Source organism: Fringilla coelebs, assembly GCF_963513975.1.
Source record: "Fringilla coelebs genome assembly, chromosome: 9".
NCBI classification, from domain to species: Eukaryota; Metazoa; Chordata; class Aves; order Passeriformes; family Fringillidae; genus Fringilla; species Fringilla coelebs.
Genome location: NC_140067.1, coordinates 14067887 through 14088258, shown reverse-complemented (window position 1 = coordinate 14088258; position 20372 = coordinate 14067887). Strand labels below are relative to the sequence as shown.

General features: G+C 39.9%; 1 protein-coding gene across 5 annotated transcripts in view; it reads left to right on the top strand.

Annotated features, from left to right (window-relative positions):
• Positions 1–553: 553 nt before the first annotated feature.
• Positions 554–20372, top strand: part of TTLL7 (tubulin tyrosine ligase like 7) — a 64303-nt gene continuing 44484 nt past the window's right edge. For 4 of the 5 annotated variants that reach the window (XR_014616382.1, XM_084211371.1, XM_084211370.1 and 1 more), the window contains exon 1: positions 554–780. The gene's annotated coding sequence lies outside the window, so the exon portion shown is untranslated. Of the gene's footprint in view, positions 781–19287; positions 19376–20372 lie in introns of all 5 variants that reach the window. The other variant, XM_084211369.1, reaches the window with a different exon arrangement.

Here is a 20372-nt window from a genome sequence, read left to right as displayed (position 1 = left end):
AGGGGGCACGGCTCTGTGGATCGGGCAGGTGCCGGGCTGTGCGCGGGGAACCGCCGGCGGCTCCGGGCCCACGGGCGCCTCCACCCGCCCCGGCCCCACGCGCCGCCGGGCCCCGCGGGCGCTCGGGGGGGCTGCCCGCGCCTCACCGCGGGGCAAGCTCGGGGCGCCCGCGGGGCTCAGCGGCCGGGGAGCGCTCCGCAGGATTCCTAAGGCGCTTCCCAGCAGCCGGAGCCGGCCTCGGCTCCGGCGGCTCGGCGCGGCAGAACGGAGACGGCCGCAGCCAGCCTTGAGGGCGGCGCGGCCCGCCTCGCTCCTCCCGGCGGCCGCGGGCCGCTCCGGGCGCTGCCCGCGTGGCCGCCGGGTCCGCTCGCGTCCTCGGGCAGCGAGACAGCGAGACAGCGCGGGCCGCTCCACCGTGAGCCGGGGGGGGGGACGCTGGCGGACCGACAGCGCTGCCCCTGGCCGCCGCGCCGCCCGCCCCGCTCCGCGGACGCCGCCCGACGCCCCTCAGGCGCAAACTCGCACGTACCTGTGTGGGAGGCCCCGCGCTCCCCGCCCCGCCCGGCCGCCCGACCGCCGGCGGTGCCCCCTCGCAGGGAATGGTTTGTCCCGGCTCCCCGCCGTAACCTCCCGCTCCTCCTCCCGCCCGTGCCCGGCGCGGATGCTGCCGCCCGGGATCGCCCCGCCCGGGATCGCGCCGCCCGTGAGGCGCAGCACGCGCCGCCCGCGAGCACCGGAGCGCTGCAGGACCTCCCGCCCGCGCCCCGACAGCCCCGGCAGGTGAGGTCAGGGTGAGGGGCCGGCGGGGCGCGACACCTCCTCCTCCTGCGGCGGCGGGGGACCGGCTGCCACCCCCGCGGAGAGGCGGCGGAGCGGCCCGCCGTGATTCAGCATCGTCGGCGGGGAAGGGAAGTCGTGTCCGGCCGGGAGGCTGCGGGGTGCTGGGCGACCGGCGGCTGCCGGAGCGGGATCCGTCGCCGGCTCGGGGCGATGCTGCGGGGCGGGAGCGCGGGGAAGTGCCGGCACCCCCGCCGCTTCTCCGGTGCCCCGGGGCACGCGGAGCAGCGCTGTCCGCCCGGGGCCGCGGGCAGGTGCGGCGGGAGCGCGGGCAGCGGCCCCTCGGGAAGTTTCCTCAATGCAGCGGGCAGCCCTCGCGCTGGGAGGGAGGATGACTGCGCGTGTCGCAGTGTGAGGAACAGGGAACCGAGAGGCGTTCCAGGATTAAAGGTATTCATTTCCTCTTCTCGCCCCTCTCCCCCCAATTTCTGCATGCGAAGCCCATCGTCTGTGCGGGTCGTATCGCATGTACGCTCAGGTCTCCTCAGAAGCGGTTAAGGTTAAAATGGGATCGTCTTTTGGCAGTGGTACCCTGTGGAGTCTGAAATGTAGAACAAGTTAAATCTCTGGAGATGCAAGTCAAATATCTTCCTGTGCTTTCTGTGTTTAGCTGGAAGCCCATAATCTGTGGGATCTTTTTGAATTTCTGCTGCTGAAACCACACATAATTGTAGGCAAAAGGGAAAAGCAATTGATGCTGGAATTTGAACGTACTGCTGAATTCTGTGAAACTGACTTAAGGTCTCAGTATTGATCGCTTTTGTGCCTTTCTTATGTATTTGCAGTTTGAGTACCAAAATTAGACTTTATTCCTTCTTAAACCCATTCTAAACCAACAGAACACACACATGCCACCCACCCCTAGTTCAGTATACTTTTCTGTCTAAATCTCTCATTAATTAACCAGTGTGTTAGTACCTATCTAAATAATGTTCAGAGAAATCATGCTGGTTCTTTTCACACACAAATTATTAAAAGTACTTTGCTCCGTGGGAATTGGTTGTCCCCCCAAATACTGCAGAGTATCTCAAAATATACAGTGACTTGGCATCTGTAGAAGCTTTTACCCCTGTTTTAAGTGCTGCGATGGGGGTTTTAGTAGAAATAAGACATGTTCTTGTTTGAACTAATGACAGTTCAAACAAAAAAAAAAATAGAGAAGCAGGTATTACGCCATGGGTTTTCCTGTGTGGTGAGAAAATATAATGTCTGTGATGACATATGGAGCTATTACTTCTGAAACAAGATTCTCTGGAGAAAAAGGTTACAAATCTTCAGAAAACTACATGAGCTATTTATTACAGAATATGTGACTTCTTTTATAATGACAAAATATGTTTTTACCTGCAGGTATTCACCATACTATGCAAGAAAGTATAGAAAAATAGTTGTCATATTTATTTATTTATTTATTTTCTTTAGAAAAATTCCCCTATTCTAGATTTCTTATAGTTTGGATGCATTCCACATATTTCCAAGGGGATCTACCCAGCACTTTGGGAGTATTACAAGAGGCTGGGAGATCAAGCCTGTCAGCAGTTATTAGGTAATTATTCCAGTAATCTAGCAGTCATTTTAGTAATCTGAAGCTTAGGTTTGCAATCAAAATAAAATTTGTTCCCATGTTCTTCCAAAGCTGGTAGTGGTAAATTGGCAGCATAGATTTAGTTGTGGACAATTCTAAAGAACTGGGAGATTAACTGACAAAGAAGCAGTTAGACACAAAGCCATCTTGCAGTTTTTTGTATAGTTCGGATTTTTCTCTAAGTTGTTTCTAATGCTGTATGTTGGTTATGAAGGCCATAAATAGAATTTTGAAGGTGAAAAGTGGCACACTGATGCTGACTGCTGAATGTGCTCACTCTGAATTGTCAACATCAAGAATGACTGAAGTATGATTTCTTGATTTTGAATCTCCATCTGTGGATATTTATTAAAAATTTTTAAAGTCTCTGTAGGATGCATATGGCAAATTTCTTGTACATCCACATTTTATAATGTTCTGTGCTTTTTTTTCCCATTTTTTCCTTGCCTATATTTTAGTGTTGTGTAAAGGAGTATTTTTGCATTTACTAGCTACTTGCAGATGTCTCATACTAATTGAGAACACATTAATCTAAGTATGTAAATCCTTAGGAAACAAGAAATTGAAATGAAATCTTAATGTCTGAAATAGGGAAATGGCTAACATCTTCCAAGCTACCCTGCATCTACTTTTCCTATGCACCTGTCTTAAAAAATGCACATGGCAGCATGTTACAAGATAATTTTCTGATATGAGTTACTGAAGTTTTTCAAATTTTGTGCTACGATTTTGTCAGTGTGAAGATATCTTGTAGAAACCAACAATGTTAATTTCTCACTTCGATATGTTTCCACAAATCTTCAGAAAATTCCAAGTGTTATTACTGCCTTGAAGTGCTGTGGCTTTTGGGGCAATCCTAAATCATGATGACACTGAATTTTTTTGATAGGCCTTGTACCAGTCCCTGACATAAAAGATGAATGCTTGCCAGTCTTTTTCTTTGATGAGGTATTTCCATCATCCATAGCTGACACAGTGACTCTACAATGATCTGAGTGGGAAAGGAATAGTTTGGATTTGCTTGAAAGGAGTTCATTTTATTTGGAAAGGTGCATACAAACTGTCAAAGCTAAGAAATCTCACTGTAAGTACCACAGCATTCATATTGGAGCATATTAGCTGGATTTGTTTTTCCCTTGTGAACTTCAGAACACTTAGCCCTCGATTAATTTTTATTTTTTACATACCTAGAAGTTAATTGGGGCCATTTGAGTCCTACTGATGGAAGTCAAATGGCCCTTATTAAGCACGAGGAGCTCTTTAGAGGTCCATTAATGCTTACCTAAAGTCCTGCCAGAATGATACTTTGCAACTATTCCTTTTGCAGACATTATGAGCTTCCTGGAAAGCTTACCAGAACCAGTCAACTTTTTAACATTAATATTTAAAATACTAATGTATTTTTAAATTTAGAATGGAATTTGTTGATGTCTACTACACTGGTGGGTAAAAGAATAATTTGAAATTGTGTGGATATGTGAGGAAAAAAGGTGACATTCTGAAGGAGTCAGCCTTGGAACATGGTGGGCATTAGAGCAGATGTTCCTTTTCCAGCATTGCAACTCCTTGGAGCCAGAATCTTTCACACCAGGAGATCCCATAGTGCCCCAGTCTACTGAATCCTCTTGTTCATGGCAGTGAAGGCAAGAACCTACAGATTCTGTAGGGGTTAAATAACAGCTTTGTGCTAAGAGCATTTCCCAGTTTTCCTCCTTGCCTTCTCACTGAAGTGTTAATATAACTGTACAATATAGTTTCACAATTCTACCATGTTAGTTTATACCCATTTACCAACATTGAATTCCATATGCCTGAAAACAAACTCTAATGTATTAGAATAAATTTTTGGCTTTGTGTTTTGAAAGGTTAAGTAAAACAGACATAATGGTTCTTGCTTTCAATATCAGTTTTAATCAGAATACATACAGGATCTCCAAAATGAAGACCGCTGTATACAATTGTACTATTTATTTTCCCAGCGTTAAAAATTAAAGTTCAGATAATTGAAAATGTCAAAATATGGATCCATATTATTTAAAAGGCAGTATGAAAAAGTATAATCACACGGGGGTTTTATGAACATTCATTTCTGGGGACAGAGAAACAGTACTGCTTTACAGAGAGCCCAAATTAGCAATAGTGAAAAAAAGACAAAAGAAAATATTCTGATTTAGGGATCACTTTTTACTTTCTGTAGTGGAGTGAGTGTCAGGCCACTTCCCACTGATGCTTGTATTTGGTTTTGGAAGGATTCCAGATTGAAGTTTAATATGTGCTACTGTCCAAATGCACCTTAGATGGCTACATTACTGTTAATTGATAGAAAAACAGACTGCCTAAAAGGATGGAAGTGCTTTACACTGCAGTTCAGGAGCCCTTTGTGGCCAGGAGTAGTAACAGAGTACTAACAGTCACTCTTCAGAATAAAAAAATGAAGACTAAATCCACTTTTCATATATAATAAATGCTGCAGAAAGAGTTGAGTAGGGTGTGGGTTTCACAGTTAGACACAGCAATGTGTTGACATGTTTATTTTCATCCTTGCTTAGTAGCAAAATGCTAAATATATTCTTCTTTGGTTACATTAAAGTATGTTTCCTTTCAACTTTGTCCTTGGGTTGACATGTGTTTGTTTTATTTTTAGCACTTGAAAAGCAACACAGTTATATCCCTATAGGGTGCAGTGGAAGCACTGGAATATAGCATGAGAAAATGAAATCAGATGCTTAATACTGAATTGTTGCAGGTGAAGAGGCAAAGATCTTGATACTGATTATGACCACAAAAAAGAAGTGGGCTGACAGGACAGAATATTGTGTGATTTGTTGGGGAAATCACTCTTATGTGCTTGGTCAGAGTGAACTTCTTTTGAAAAATATAGAATAGAGCTATGTGATAGAAGACTGTGCTTTCTATGCTTTTGTGGGTGTTTGTCAAGTGTTTAGTGTTCATTGAACATGAAATTTCTGTGAATTTGTAATGGTGTTTTATCCTTCCAAGCTTATCTTGGTGCTGTGGAAGGTGGGAGAAACACGCAAAAACACTTTATGTGAATTATTGGCGAAAGAAATCTCAAAGATGTGCAATTCACTCACCCAGAAACAACTACCCTTTGAATTACATTGTATTTTATGGGGCTTTTAGAGGGATATAATATTATCCTAACTTTTTATGTCAACTTGAAGTCTTTGAAAGACTATAAATTACTAGTGAGCATTAACAATTAAGCATTAATTTGAATAAAAAGATTTTTTTTCCTAAAAATGAGCAGGAATGAACTGACAACATGAGTTTGGTACATTTTGTGCCACTTAAAAAATGGGAGCATTTACTGAAAATAATGGTTCTGAGGATGGAAAGGAGATCTGCAGTGAATAAAATAAAGTATGGCGATACAGGAATCGGTGCTGTTTCAAATCCATAGAGTTGGGAGTCTTGTAGGATATTGTGCTGGTTTTGGCCTGGAAAATGTTAATTTTCTTCACAGTGCATAGTTGGGGGCTATATTTTGCATTTGTGCTGAAAATTGTGTTGATAAGAGATGTTTTTGTTATTGCTGAGCAGGGCTGACATTGAGCCAAGGCCTTGTCTGCTTCTTGTACTGCCATGCTGGCAAGGAGACTGGGGATGCATGGGAAATTGAGAGGGGACACAGCTGGGATGGCAGATCCCAGCCCACCTAAGGGGTGTCCCAGAACATATGACAGTCATGCTTGGCAAATAAAGAGGGGTGAAGAAGGAGGAAGGGGGGGATGTTTGGAGTGGTGTCTTTTTGTCTTCTCAAAGAACTGTTACTCATGATGCAGCCGTGGTTTCCTGGGGATGGTTCAATGCCTGCCTGCCCATGGGAAGTGGTTCATGAATTCCTTGTTTACTTTTCCTGTGCATGCAGCTCTTGCTTTCCCCATAAAACTGTCTTTATCTCAAGCCATGACTTTTCTTACTTTGATTCTGATTCTCTCACCCATGCTGGGAGATTGAGGTGGTGGCAAAGGGAGCAAGTGGCAGCGTGGCGCTTAGTTGGCAACTCAGCTTAGACAGTGACAAATATTGACCCAGAGCAGCATCCACAAGTGCAGAAATAGAAGACAAGTAAGGGAACAACACAGAGTTAGATTTAAAAGTCTGGACACCAGTTGAGAAATTATGCAGTTAATGACCCTGAGCAGTCAACTAAAAAAGCCTGTATATTACTTTGTTCTGTTGCCTCTAGGTATGAAGAGAAATTGAGAGGACGTTTTGGCCTTTTTGCCAAAAGCAACACTCAGGAATACAAGCACATACAGGAAGCAAGTCTTTGATATTTTATGGGAAAATGAAATAAAATTTATTAGAAATGAAAATAAAAAAGATCTATACTTGTGAATGTGTGTTTGGGAAAGTCTTACACTGATAGTCAACACACAATTTAGTTTCATTGGTAAATAAAAAGTCTCAGTCATGGAATATACATACATAATACAGTTCCAGTTGTTTGAGGATAACAGATCAACAGTACAGTTGAAGCTGAGTTTCTACAGCAGCTGGATGTATGACACCTGTAACCAAGGCAGTATAAGGAGCCATGGGGAAAAGTCATCTGTGGGAAGAGACTTCAGGAGAGATGTCCAGATTTCACTCCCTGTTCTATTCTTGCACATGAAATTGCTGCACTAAGTTTTCTCCTATAATTTCCTATTGTTTTGAAGTCCTTGAGTAATTTCTTCAGTTCTGGAAGATGTACCTGGCCAGTCATGACTGAAGTAGGGGCCTTAATCCTTCTCTTGAATGGGCAAGTGAGAGACGTTCTCTGTTTTTCAGAGAGAGCTTCTGCTCCTATCATTTGCAAATTAAGAGGGTAGGAAGTAAGGAGAAATGTCTTTGACATACACTGCAGCCTTTGCACACTCTGCTCCCCAGCTGCGTTCTCCCTGCATTTGATTTCTAAAGGCTGGCATTTGGACTAGTAGGACTGCCAACAGTTTATGTGAATATATCCCTTCCCATCTCACTAGAATCTATTGTAGTACTTCATCTGGTGCCTTGAGAGGCTGCCTAGAACAGAGGCTAGACAGTGTTAAAGGAATAAAGTAGGTATTTATTTAAAAAGCCTTCAAAGGATACACCTTGGGCAGTACAAGAGCCTGGCCAAGGCCACACCCAAGTGCAACAACAGATCACACATTTTCACACTTTTATAAGTTTTTTTCCATTTACATATTGGGGTTAATTGTCCAAATTATAGCTTTAGGTTATGAAGTCTCATCCTGTCAGATTGCTCTTCTCAATTGTTTATACCTTTTGGGCTGGAAAAGGATTGTTTTATTTAACTAAATAAAGAACTTGTGAGAAGAACTTGCAAACCCTTTATATGAAGTTCAGAGTTATATACTAATGCAGCACAGAATCTGGATAATATAAAAGCTAAAACTTAAGGCATCATATCCTTGTAGGATAGGTATGGCACTAGTGGTGCAGTCTTGTCTGGCACATCTGATGGGCCTGACTCCTATAAAACTAATGCAAAACAATGAGTGCACTTGGTATCTCCAGTTTTCTTCCATGGTTGTTCTTTTTTGGTGCCTGTGGTTTGTTTATTTTTTCTGTGGGGGAAGAGTAATCCATTTGAACAAAGGAACTTTCCAAACCTTTTATTGTCAGCTATCCTTTGTGGCCCACTGTCCATTAAAGTGTACTGAGCTGTCAAATCAGAGCAATCTTTTCCTAATGTAAAAGAATAATATGACAAAGAAAAGCCATCTTTTGAAGTGATGTCAGAAAACAATTTCTTATTGGTATAAATTGACATTGTAAAAGGAAACAACCTCATTTGAGGAGTACGAATAGTTTCAGAATACTGCAGAAACAGCTATTCCAGTAAAGGATATACCTTTTCTCTCTCCATTACTACACTTAATATTTCATTTGGTTTAAAAATTGATCTATAAGGTTGTAATGCTGGCTTCACTGAAACCAGGTAGGTTTGATCCCAAAGCTCAGATCTCATTGGTCCAAGCCTAGAAGAGAATGAGAATCTTTTTTCTTATTGCAAATTACTAACTTCTTTAGCCTTCTGTACCAGTGTCTTGTGTTATTGTGATCTTGACCTCTTAATTCTATGTTTGGAGAAACCATTGTCCTGGTTACAGTAGCTCATACCCCTGTTATATCTCTTCCCAGTCACTGAGTCATTTTCTGGTTTTAGATTGTACTTCTTTTTAGCTTATTGTTATGACTAAATCCTACTGACTTTCTTCCCACAACTCTTGTCACTAAGTAAAGTGGGAAATAATGCATTCTTTTCCTATAGCATATATCGTGCCTTTGTCTTGCCACCCAAAACATAGGGAGAAAATACCTAGAAAGGGTTAAGAAAGAGATCTAAAAAGTGCTAGAGATAGGCTAAATGGGAAGGAGCTGCTGCTGCAGCCGGTCTTTCCCTGGTGTATTACTGCCTGAAACTGTATCAGCTGTCAATTATTGATAGAAAAACCTGTTTCCAGAGAGCTGACTCCTCAGATAGTTCCAGCAATGCAATACTAACGGTAAGTGATTTCATTTTGCTACTTCTACTGCAGAATTATTTAAAATCTGTTTCAATATCAGTGGGAGGTCTTGGTATGACTGTGTATTCTGCAGTATGTAATCTTGTCAGCAAAATCCATGATAAATAAATGTTTTGCACTATCATAATTGCATGCAGAAGAATTTGGTATATCACCCTGGCACATGCTGCTGCAAAGGTTCGGTTTGTTTGTGGTTTTTTTCACTATGACTCTACTGCAGGCTATGTTAATTGAAATCCGTTGCCTTCAGTTTGAATGCTCATGCATTCTGTCCATCACATATATTTTGCAATGAGTTCTTTTTCCAAAATTCTGGTTCCTTTTCTATATTTTTTTGGCTTTTCCTCATCCATCCTTGAGCTTGCAGTTTGTCTTTCCTTATAAAAGAGAACTGGATTCAGGAGCATCTACCGAATGCAGTAAATTGTGAGCTGTTAATTGGACAAAATGTACTTGTGGAGAGCAGCATGAACCATTTTCTGTGGCAGTGTTTCTGTATATCACAGTAATCCCTGTTTCTAAACATGCGAATCCTGCATGAGCTGTGGAATATGAAGTCCTACCTCTAGACAGACAAGCAATTCTGAAAGTGATACTTGAAGCTTGTAATCTTTGCCAAGAAAGAAAGAAATTTGGAGGCAACTCAGTAAGTTTGAGATGTAATTTCTACTGTGATGAAAAGTTCGATTTAAATGGATTCTAGTTTTGATGTGGATGAGACCAGAGTCTTAATTATAATTCTGAATTGTGTCATCAGCAGGTCTGTCCTGGAACTGAAACATCATGATATAAAGTTTCAAAAGTCAATAGAAATATCTATATTTACTTCACTGGGTTACAGAGAAAATCCTGTAGGCTTGATCTCATTTACATTATATAGACTTGAGAAAAATTTTGACATTTTTGTACATATTTTCAGAATGATGGGACTAGGAAATTTCCCAAAGAAAGCTTTTTCTTCCTTTGAGCAATCAAAGGAGCTAAAAAAATTGGGAAGAAATTTCATATTTGTGAAGTAATATCAGAGCCCTGCAACAATGGCCAACTATGAATGCCACTTTATTATCCTATATTTTCCTATTTTTTATGTCAGTTGTGATTGTCTCCATACTCATTTGTATTGAAACTTTGCATGAAACTTTTTCTGAAAGATTTATTGTTTTAGTTATTAGATGTGTTGTACCTTTTCCATACCTTTGGATTTAAAATACCTTTGATTCAGTTTGGTGCATTTCCTTTTTCCTTATCTGTGGTTATAAGGCAAAGATGCTATTCTCTGGCTACATATATTCTTCTATAGTATGAAGGGTATCATATGCCTGAGAGAGTCAGAAGTACAAAAGAAAAAACTTCATAATTTTCTCCCTAGGATAATATGATTAAAAAAAAAAGTATGTGGCTCCGTTCCCAGTCATGTTTTATTTTGGCTGGCAGTGATGTATGTTGCTATAACATAATAAGAAATTAATGTATTTGTTTCTTTTGAATATTTGAAAAGCATGAAAAGCAGTTAGCTTTGCAGCCATCATGTATTTGACTGTGTAAGTTTATGCATTTCTTTTTCATTATGAATGCACCTTTAAGAAATATAAGATTAAAGCAATGGAAAATAAAATTGAGCCTTGCTAAATGAATGGAATATCTCACTTCTCCAGCCTCTAGTTGAGGACTTTTATTTCAGAATACTTTTCAAGTGTAGCTCTTAATCTTACCCAACACTTTTTTTAAAATGTAAAAAAAAAAAAGGAAGAAAAAAAAGTAATACACTCGTGCCAGAACCTCTTACTTTTAAGTGTAACTTTTTGGGACTTGACCAGGATGGATGAGGACAGGACTAACTGTGATATTGTTCCAAACCTGGAACACTGCTTTGGCTGTGGTTAAAGCAATGGAGGCAATAGTCATGCTTAGGGCAGTTTTCTCCTCAGGTTTAGGAACTATTTTAAACTATTTTAAAAATCTGTGGTGCTATTGTCAGTAGGAGCTCTGCAGCTCAGAGGTGGTGCATGTTTACTCAGTAAATAAACTACTGAATACTACAGGGTTACCTCAGTAATGCTGTACTTATTCAGAAAATACATTATCCTGATCCTATGAGTTCAAGCAAATCCCAGGAAATTGCTTTTTGTAGGCCATTCTCATGATTTAAGTAAAAATTGAAGCTAGTGTCTATAAAGTCTGGTACACTTCACTTATCTCTCTTATTTTGGGTATTCAAAGTATTACATTTAGGATCAATATTTAAGACGTTATTTTTCTAGGCTTTGTGACTACATGCTGTATTTCTCTACAGGTGACCAGCATTTGCACAAAATATTCCTATGGTAGGATAATGGAGTCTCATCTTGCTGCCAATGAGGATAGTCACTCTATTTAGATCCCCTGCAATGGATAAAATAGTGTGACACAGAGGGTTTGGAGCCAATCCAGCCTTTTAAGGGAATTTCTATAAATCAGGTCAATTCATTTAAAGAAGCTTCTGAGGGCTCACATCCTTTTGAAACTGCTTGATGTTCTCCTGTTTTTATGTGCAAAAATATTTTCAAATCAGTGGTACCCCACTGAGCCCCAAGTACTAAGCTGTGGGGAGGAAAGCATGTTTTTGTGAAATGCTTTGTAGCTGCTGGGGTTTCTGGTTCATTTATCAGCTGTTTGCAAACTCTTACTAGCACTGAGTGTTGGCTGCAGTAGTCTCAGTGATATTGTAGGCCAGCTGTGAATATTTCTGTCACTTGTTCTTTACAGAGTAGAAGTATATGACAGTCATTAAAATGGTAGAGATCTACCAACAATCATACAAGCATACAGGTATTGCCAGTGGAGCTGAGCAACGGATTTCATAGTTGAAAATGTCAAGATAATGTGATAAAGAACTTGTTGATCATATAAGAGCACCTTTCTTGTACTTTCATGGTCAAGAAGCCTTTGAATAAATATTTCTTGTGATTGCAAGATTCTTTTTGTGATTTATTCAAGACCTGACTACTGTCTTAACATTTGCACATCTGATGCTGAAACTACAGGCTAATGTCTGCCAATTTAAATTTCAGACTGCTGTGGGAGTGTCATCCTTGTTGTTAAACTAGAAAACAATGTTATGTGGCAGCATGTGAATTAGGGTGATGTAATCTTCAATCAGAGTTGTCGTGGGCCGTGTGTGAGGATTGCAGCCCATGTCTAGTGATGCTGAAATGAATCTATGAATTGCAGGCTTGTAAAATATGAGATGAAATTATGCAGACCAGCACAGGACTGAAGTGTGGCCCTGGTGATACACAGAACTCTGTAGAAATGAATTTAACCATATTAGTGTTCTTGTGTTCCTGATCTTGAGCTTGTTTTCACACTAAGTCAGTGCTGCCAGCTTGAAGCAAGGGAGGGAGAATTTGATGTGTGAGGGGGAATGGTCTAAAGATATCTTTTTATCTTTTTATCTTTTTTTTTCTTCACCAAGATCCTTAGCAAATCTCTCCCCAAGGTCTATTTATAATATAATGAATCACTGCAAACATATCAGCTTCATTAAAGGATCAGTGCTTTTTATGCTAAGACAGCTCTGCTGATATATGTGAAATGTTAAATTGTCCTATCTTGTCGATCCCTAAGGCCTCTAGCTCTTACTAGAGAAATAAATCTTTTGAGAAGTGAATGATTGAAAAAGAAAGGAGTTGTATAATTCCAGCAGTGATTAGTGTGTGGTGTACACAATTTGAAGCACCGTGTGGTAGCTGTTGGTGTGTGTTGACGTGCTGTAATCAAGAGCATAGATGGCACACTGCGAAGTCAAAAGAAGAGCAGAGATGTTCCTGCCGGTGCCACAACTCAAATTCCTCTTCTAACTCTCTTGTTTACCTCTCCCTCTACCAAACCCACAATGCTGATGTCCCACCTCAATGTTACTACAACACAGGATCATTATGGAATGCTGTCATCTCTGCTTCATCCATTGGAGGCAGTGGCTGTCTCACCGCAGTGTCACCCTTAGCGTGTGTGTGTCCATCAGTCAGTGTGGCTTCCTGGCCTCTGTCCTCAACACAAAGCAAACAAATGTCCTTGTGCTGTTTGGTTCAGGGAAATGCTTCATTTGAGGTGTCAGGGCTCCAGCCCTCCTGTGGCCATGGGTATCCAGGCACTCAGCTGTGGCTTGCGCAGCTGATGTGGCTGAGGCTCTCATGATGTGTGCAGTTCTAGGCTGGAAATGCCTACAGCGCACCAATGCTGTTTTAAATGAAGGTGGAATGGTTCTGTATAATATATTTATATAAAACCATTTCATATATATATATATATATATATATATATATATGAAATCTTAAAAAAAAGGTATATAATGGTTCTATAATAAATAGAGATTGGCTTCCATTCAGCAGTGTTCAGTGGAACCCACTGTGATCAGGGGGTAGGAATACTTTATGTTCCAGAGTTAGTGAAATGTTCTGCTGTCAAATTTATGATGTTATTGACACTTAGTGAAGTGGTGAACAGTAATACAAGACCTATGCATTGTCTCTGCTTTTTGCTGGCAGAGAGTAGAACATGAAATCTGATTTTTTTTAGCAGCAGGTGATAGAGATATCTATTTTCTGAAATTTAGATTTTACTGTATAAAAGTATTGTTATACTTACTTGTTTGAGCTATTTTGTCAACATTTTTCCTTGCCATTATGAATGCTAAATAATGTTTATTTAAAGTTCACTACATTTTATTTTTGCATTATTGATTTTTAAGTCATGCAGATTCTTTTATCTTACCTTGTCAATTAATATATTTTCAATGTTTTACTGAACAAGTAAAAGATTCAACCATTGGCCTTTCTGTACTTCTCTAATTTGGTCTCACTTTCTTTGATGGTCCTTGTTCAATATACAAACCATAACTATGAAACTCTATAGTACTCAATTTGCTAACAGTTTGAAATATGTTATCACATTAGAGAGGGCTTTTGAAGGGTGAGAATGATCTAACAGATAGTCACATTGTGTGCTCTGCTATGAAAGTCACTTTGGAGGTCATTTTTAAACAGAAAATCAATCTTCAGATTTGAAAGATTTGACATTGTTTTAAATTTGGCCAGTGTTTTGAAGTTTCAGTTTGGAAAATGGATGAATGAAAAAAGAAGCAATATTACTTCAAGACAACACTGAAATTGAAAAAAATTGCTTCTATGCTCAGTTGTGATCTCTGTATTTTGTGAGTAGGAAGTGATTAATGCCTGTGAAACTTTGATGTGAAACTTCCACCATTTTAACAGCTTCTAATCCATTTCCTGTTTTCTGAATCAGGCACTCTATACTTACCATTTCTTAGATGTTTTGTGTTATTAAACAATAAAAAAATTCAATCCAAAGCTGTGAAGTGCTAAGTCAGGGGAAGACCAAAGTAAAATCTGTGAACTAACACTGCAAAGCTCCTGGGGCTCTGTGCCACTGCGTGCTGCTGAGCCTTGGAGCTGGCACTGAAGGGTCTTTTCCTGGCTGGACTCCTGGCATTTAAAATAATGCACTGTAGCTTGGCTTGGTCATTTGGTTTGGTGGCTTAGGGAAATGGAAATGCTGGCCTTTTGGATAAACTACTTCAGACAGTTGTTTTACAGGACTGCATGATTTGAAAAAAGTGGTGTAAATCATGCTGTTTGGATTCCTTTGTAGCTTGTACCTGTCCATTTAGCAAATCAAACACCTGAGAACTCTGTACATTCTCTTTGTCTTAAAGAACTGCTGAATAAACATCTCATCTCTCTGATGGTGGGAATGAAGAATGTTTAAATTAATAGACTTCATGTGACTTCAGAATATTTTGAACCAAGCCCTAATTACGTGCAACTTTAAGCCAGCTGACAGATAGCCTTTTAAAAACAAGCTTGTCACTTTGACATATCAAGCCTCAAAATGTAGACTACTTTTTGCATATAGAATTTCTCTGTAAGAGAGAACTTGCCACCAAATTGTTCTTTGAACATGTAGCAATAAAACTGGTCGCTATGCTTGTTTGTAGGAGGAACACTTCAATGTACATTTTATAAGGCCAAATATTAAAAAATCATGAAAGGGTAGGAGGCTTTTAGTTCTGCAGCTTCATTGCTGAAAATTGTTATTATCTTGCTGAGCAGGGTCCTGAAAAAGACATTTTTCTCTATTATCTCATTTTGAATCTGAATTTTATATCTTAATTCCAGATCAACAGTATATTATAGGTTTGCATAACTTTAATAAATAGCACACCGTTCCCTATGGTGTGTCCAGACTTCCACACTCTAAGATCTAAGGGTAATTGATTTAAATGTTAGATTGAAAAATCCCAGAGCTCAGATGTTTGCTAGGTCAATGCTCTGAAGACTATGTTCACATCTTTCTTTTAGCTGGTTCTGTGAAATTTTTGTTAATTTGATTTTCCAGCTAAATGAAGAGTGGGGATTGCAGCACTGTGGTGTTGTCCTTCCATCCCTATGGTCACCTGCCCAGTCCTGTAATTGTCTCCAGTGTGTCTCCATTTCACTGTGAAAGCTCCTTATGTCAGGAGCTTTGTGTGTTTCCTTCCAGCTCCTCTGCTTTTGCAGACACTTGTGACAGCACTGAGTAAATTGCACTAATGGGCTCAGAGGAAAGCAGTCTGCTAGTTCTAAAATATTCCAGCTCACTGTTGATGAGTGAGTACTTATCTGTACCCAAAGAATTCAGGAAATTACCCTGACAATCCATTTTTGTAGCCTTTCACCTAGGTATGTAGGATGTTAGCTGTCTTTGAGAGGTCTTGTCATATGTACCATGGTTTATGACCTGAAGTCTTGTTTTCTGTTCATGTATGTGAAGTTAAACCCATGGAGCTTTTCAAGCTGGGCACCAGTAGTATCACAATTGCTTAGAAGGAAGGAAGTTCTCATTATAAACAGTACACTGAGTGATGTGTGGAACATAGAGTATTTTGTAGCAGGTGATTCTACCATTCTCAGAGACTAAAATATCAGATTAAATAATTTTTAAATGTGTATATGCAATCTAGTCTCTTTTTTAGGGTGCACAGTTGTGGTTTCAAAGTTACTGGTATGATCCAAACTAGGTTGAAGAATCTCCTTCACTTGTTTGGAATAGATTCTCAAATTGCACTACCTTACTTTCAGTTTGAATTTGACTCTCCTTGCTCTTTTTTGATCTGATTAATCAGACCTTTTTCTGGGATACTTACTGTTGGGGTAAAAAAAAACGGGGCGGGGTCTAATGACATACAATTACTATTTAGAGATTAAAAACTTTCCAGACTGCATCAAGACATGAAGTGAAGGTTCATGAAAGGCAGAGGTCACTTGTGAGTAGTCTGGAGGAAAAAAACCAAAGAAATTAGAGAGGGATTTGTTAAAAAATACCTGCATATAATCTAGGCCAGAAGAGTATTTTTCAGCTCAATTTACTAATTTATGATGCACCTAATTTGTGTAACAGCATGAAATACTATTAATTTTTGAGTTTCTAGAATATATTACAGCTTGTGAAAGAATAATTTTATTAACTATGAAACCACTTCTTTCCACTGTCCCCTCCTCTTTACCAAGGCACTGTTCCTTTAAATGGACTTGAGCATCTGCTATGTTCTCTGTCCATGTGCAACACTTCCCTCTCCAGCAAGAGTATCCTGCCTCTCCTGTCCCTGGAGGAAAAAAGATCCTTTTTTCTTCTTTTTTTTTCTTTTACTTTTTTCTTTTTTGTCTTGTGTGCCTTTCTAGGACAGAAATGTATCTCTCCTACTCTCACACCTTTGCCAGGCAGCTGTAAAGATAACATCTCATCTTTTCTTTTTCTCTGTGGAGCACTTTTAGTCAAAGTGCTTGTTTATATAAGAGTGTGCTAACCTGATGAAGATACTTTAATTTCTTCTTCACAAGTCTTTCTCCATTTATATGTTAACCATTTTTGTTCAGCTACCCTTGAATCTCTATGGTTGAGCAACAAACCTTCACTAATTTATTTGTATGAGGATTTCAGGAGGAAAATGGCATATGCAGCAGGAACTGCAATCCTTTTCTGCTTGAGTGTGAATTCAGAGGTTTCTGACAGCTGACTTGCTCCAAAAGCCCCAGTTTGAAAATAGAATGCTTTCTCCTATGTTATTAAAAGCAATCTCTTGGAAACAGCTCTCTCAGGTAGATTATGTGCGAGATGTGCCTCTGCATAATTGTACCTGAACGTGGGTTATAGGTTATGCTTATTTTATAAGCAAAAACTTGTCCCAGGTATGAGAACTGACTCAGAATTTGATGTAGTCGTTACCTGACGATGCTGCTGCTGTTACTGTGTGTGATCTGGGTGAGTCCTGCAATCAGCTTTGGCCTGTAACTGGCAAAGGCTGCCCGCAGAGCAGTCTGTGCTGCAAGTCTTTACCTTCAGCTGTGCTCTGACTTGGGAGTAGGGCTTGGCAATACTAACAAATCAGAAGATGTGAGCTATAAGAAGATGCCTGGGAAAGACCTGGGTCAGAGAATGAAGTAACTTTGGGATGATTTCTGTTGTATAGAATAAAAAAAGAGCTATAGGAGCTTGTAGCTGCCAGGGCCTGTACACTGCTGATGTTGCCTGTCCGAGTGAGCTCTCCTCCTTCCAGCTCCCTCCCCTCAGCAGCAGCCCTTCATGTCTTGCTTCATTGTACACCTTGCTGAGAGGTGTACTCCTGTCTCTCCCAAGTGATCCATTCCTCTGCTTAGAGAGTTGGTTGTCTAAGGGCAATTAGAGGAACAGTTGCAGTTTATCTGGGAAGGTTGCAGCTTCCTCAGCAGGGTGGTGCTAGGTTTTCTTGCTGCAGAATTGGAGCATCTCATGCTACTTTACTGGGGATGCACAAAGCAGGGAAGTCTAAACAGGGGCAAGTCTACTTCTCCCATGGCTTAGCCTGCAATTCACAGCAGCAATTCACTGCTCTGGGGAATGTATCCCCCTAGATGAGATGCAGTGTCTCTTGACATGTCATGTCATGACTCTTGATCTGTCACTTGACATGGTGGGAAAAAATGCTGAGACTGTCCCATTTCACTGGACCTTATTTGGCCTTTGGAAGGGAACAAAGAGAAGGACTGCATCCTATGTAAAATATTTGGAAAAGTAATGGTTTAGAACTGCTGGTGCTTTGGTATTCAGTGAAACGCTTGGTTGAAGATGGACTACTGAAGAGAAGTCAAGGAGTTGTAAATCAATTTTTAATTATTACATACAAGCTTAGGTCAGAATACAAATATTTATTGATATGGAGTGGTGCTTTTGAAAAGTTAAAATCCTAAAGTAAGTCTGAGTACAGAGTACAGTCCCATTACTTTGTTTTCCATATGGCTCAACTACTCTTTGTCCTTAGAATACTCTAAAGGTAGCCATAAATCTTTACCATCAACTCATGTATGTGTGTTTAAAACTTGACTGGTCACAGACTTTGAGTGTTGGTCCATGCTATTTAGACCCTAAAGAGTATACTTTTGAGAAGAAAAGAATAGTGTCCATCTAAAGAAAAGCAGTAATTCAGCAGTGAGGTGCAGTTTGGAATTTTATGGTCCACCTTCAGAACACAGTGTGTTACAGTAACTTTGGGCAGATAATTTTCTGTGATTCTAAGATGAATGAAAGTTCTATGAGCTGCTCGCTTTTTATTAGCATATCATAGGTTGTAAATCATTCTGTGTTAGTAAAGGGCTGGTGTTTCTCACAGGGCAATGTTAGTTCTCTTAACATCCTTCCAATTTTATTAGAAGTTTTTAGTCAGTACAGCGAAGAAACAACTGCCATGCATTTTTGTACATTCATAGAAGTCCTTAATTGGCTAACAGACATACTTCAGTATTATTCCCAGGAACTAAACATGTCTTGTACTCTGGTGGTATTCTTAGCCTGAGAAACAGATAACATGCAATAGCCAGTGAGTCACTGTGCCCAGCACTGCTTTTCCTTCACAGTGGTTTGAAGGAGGACAAATGCTTTGCTTTCCCAAGTCTGTGTCTAATTTTAGTATGCCAGTGGGCCCAAGGACTTTCAGGCCACCTTCTCAGATAATGTCATCCAAAACATTCAAACTTCAAAATGGCTGGGTGTTACTGCTGTGCTGTCTGACATTGTATCTGTGTATAAAACATCTCCTGTTCTTTGTGGATAAATACTCAGGGGCACTAAATGGACATGAGGGAGATTTGTCTTGTTACAAAGCAGAATTTGACTCCTGGTATATTTGTGACGATGGTAAAAGAACCATAATGTGTTCTTTTTTTGCTTTTGCATTACTGGGCTGTTAAGGGTAAATGTCTGTCTTGAAAGGAAGTTAGATACTGGAGCTCAAAATATCTGCTTTTGTAGTTTCTTAAAAGGTGGGTGACTTGTCCAGAACACGCATCTCTCCTCTGTTGTGTGTGCACATGCACAGAAAAAGAAAAAATATGGATTTGTAAGTAATGTTTTTGTAATTTCGTTAATGCACATCTTGTCCAGTCTTATGATCACATATATTTCGCATCATAAATTATGGCTGAATTTGACTTTGCTGTAATTTTCTGCTATTTATAGTAGAAGAAATCCCTTCTGCTCTCTATAAGCTATTTTAAATAAGTCTTGCAATCACCAAAAGCAGCAATATAAACTGATCTAAAGCTAGTGTGAGGAACTTTAACTACACATATAACTGCAGAAAATAAATGAAAGCTTTTAAAAATCAGTAACATATTATATATGTTTTGAAAGCTTGTAGATTTGTTTGAGGCAGCCTGCCAAAGACAGCATTTATTTCCTTGCAGACTTTGGTATAATAGTGCTGCATGTCCGAAGTCATGTAGCAGTGTGTTTAGAAGTGATGTATTCCCAAGGTTTTTTCCCTAATATTTTAACCCATTGTTCCTATGTGCTTAAGCTGGGCCTAAAAAACTTCTTAATATGTGTGATTTTTCATGTAGGGCTGTATTCATGAGGGAAAAAAAAGAAAAGGGAATTTTGTATGACTGTAGATGTAAAAAATAGCATTTTATGCAAATAAATGTTCACTTTAAAAACTGAAAATTTAAATGTTTGTCAACCCAAAATGTCTTCAAATCATATCTGTTGTGTCATGAAGTAGTCATTAAACTGCACCCACGTTACCACATGGTTATTGGACAATTGCTTTAAAAAAAAAAAAATTGTGAAAAGTAAAAAAGAGGAAACAGATTGTTACTGTGATTTCAGTTATTTCCCATTTGGTACTGCAAACCTATCACACAGTGTGTCTGATTTTAATTCTTTACTTAAAATATGGTTTAAAATATAAAAGTCTAGATTCATTGAGCTTTATGGAGATAGAAAGTGGCATTATTGATTGAATTCGGTGTTACCCATTTTCATGTCCAAAATGTCCCATACCCAAATAAAAATCAGAAAAAGAGGTAATATAATTTCATTTTGAAAATTATCAC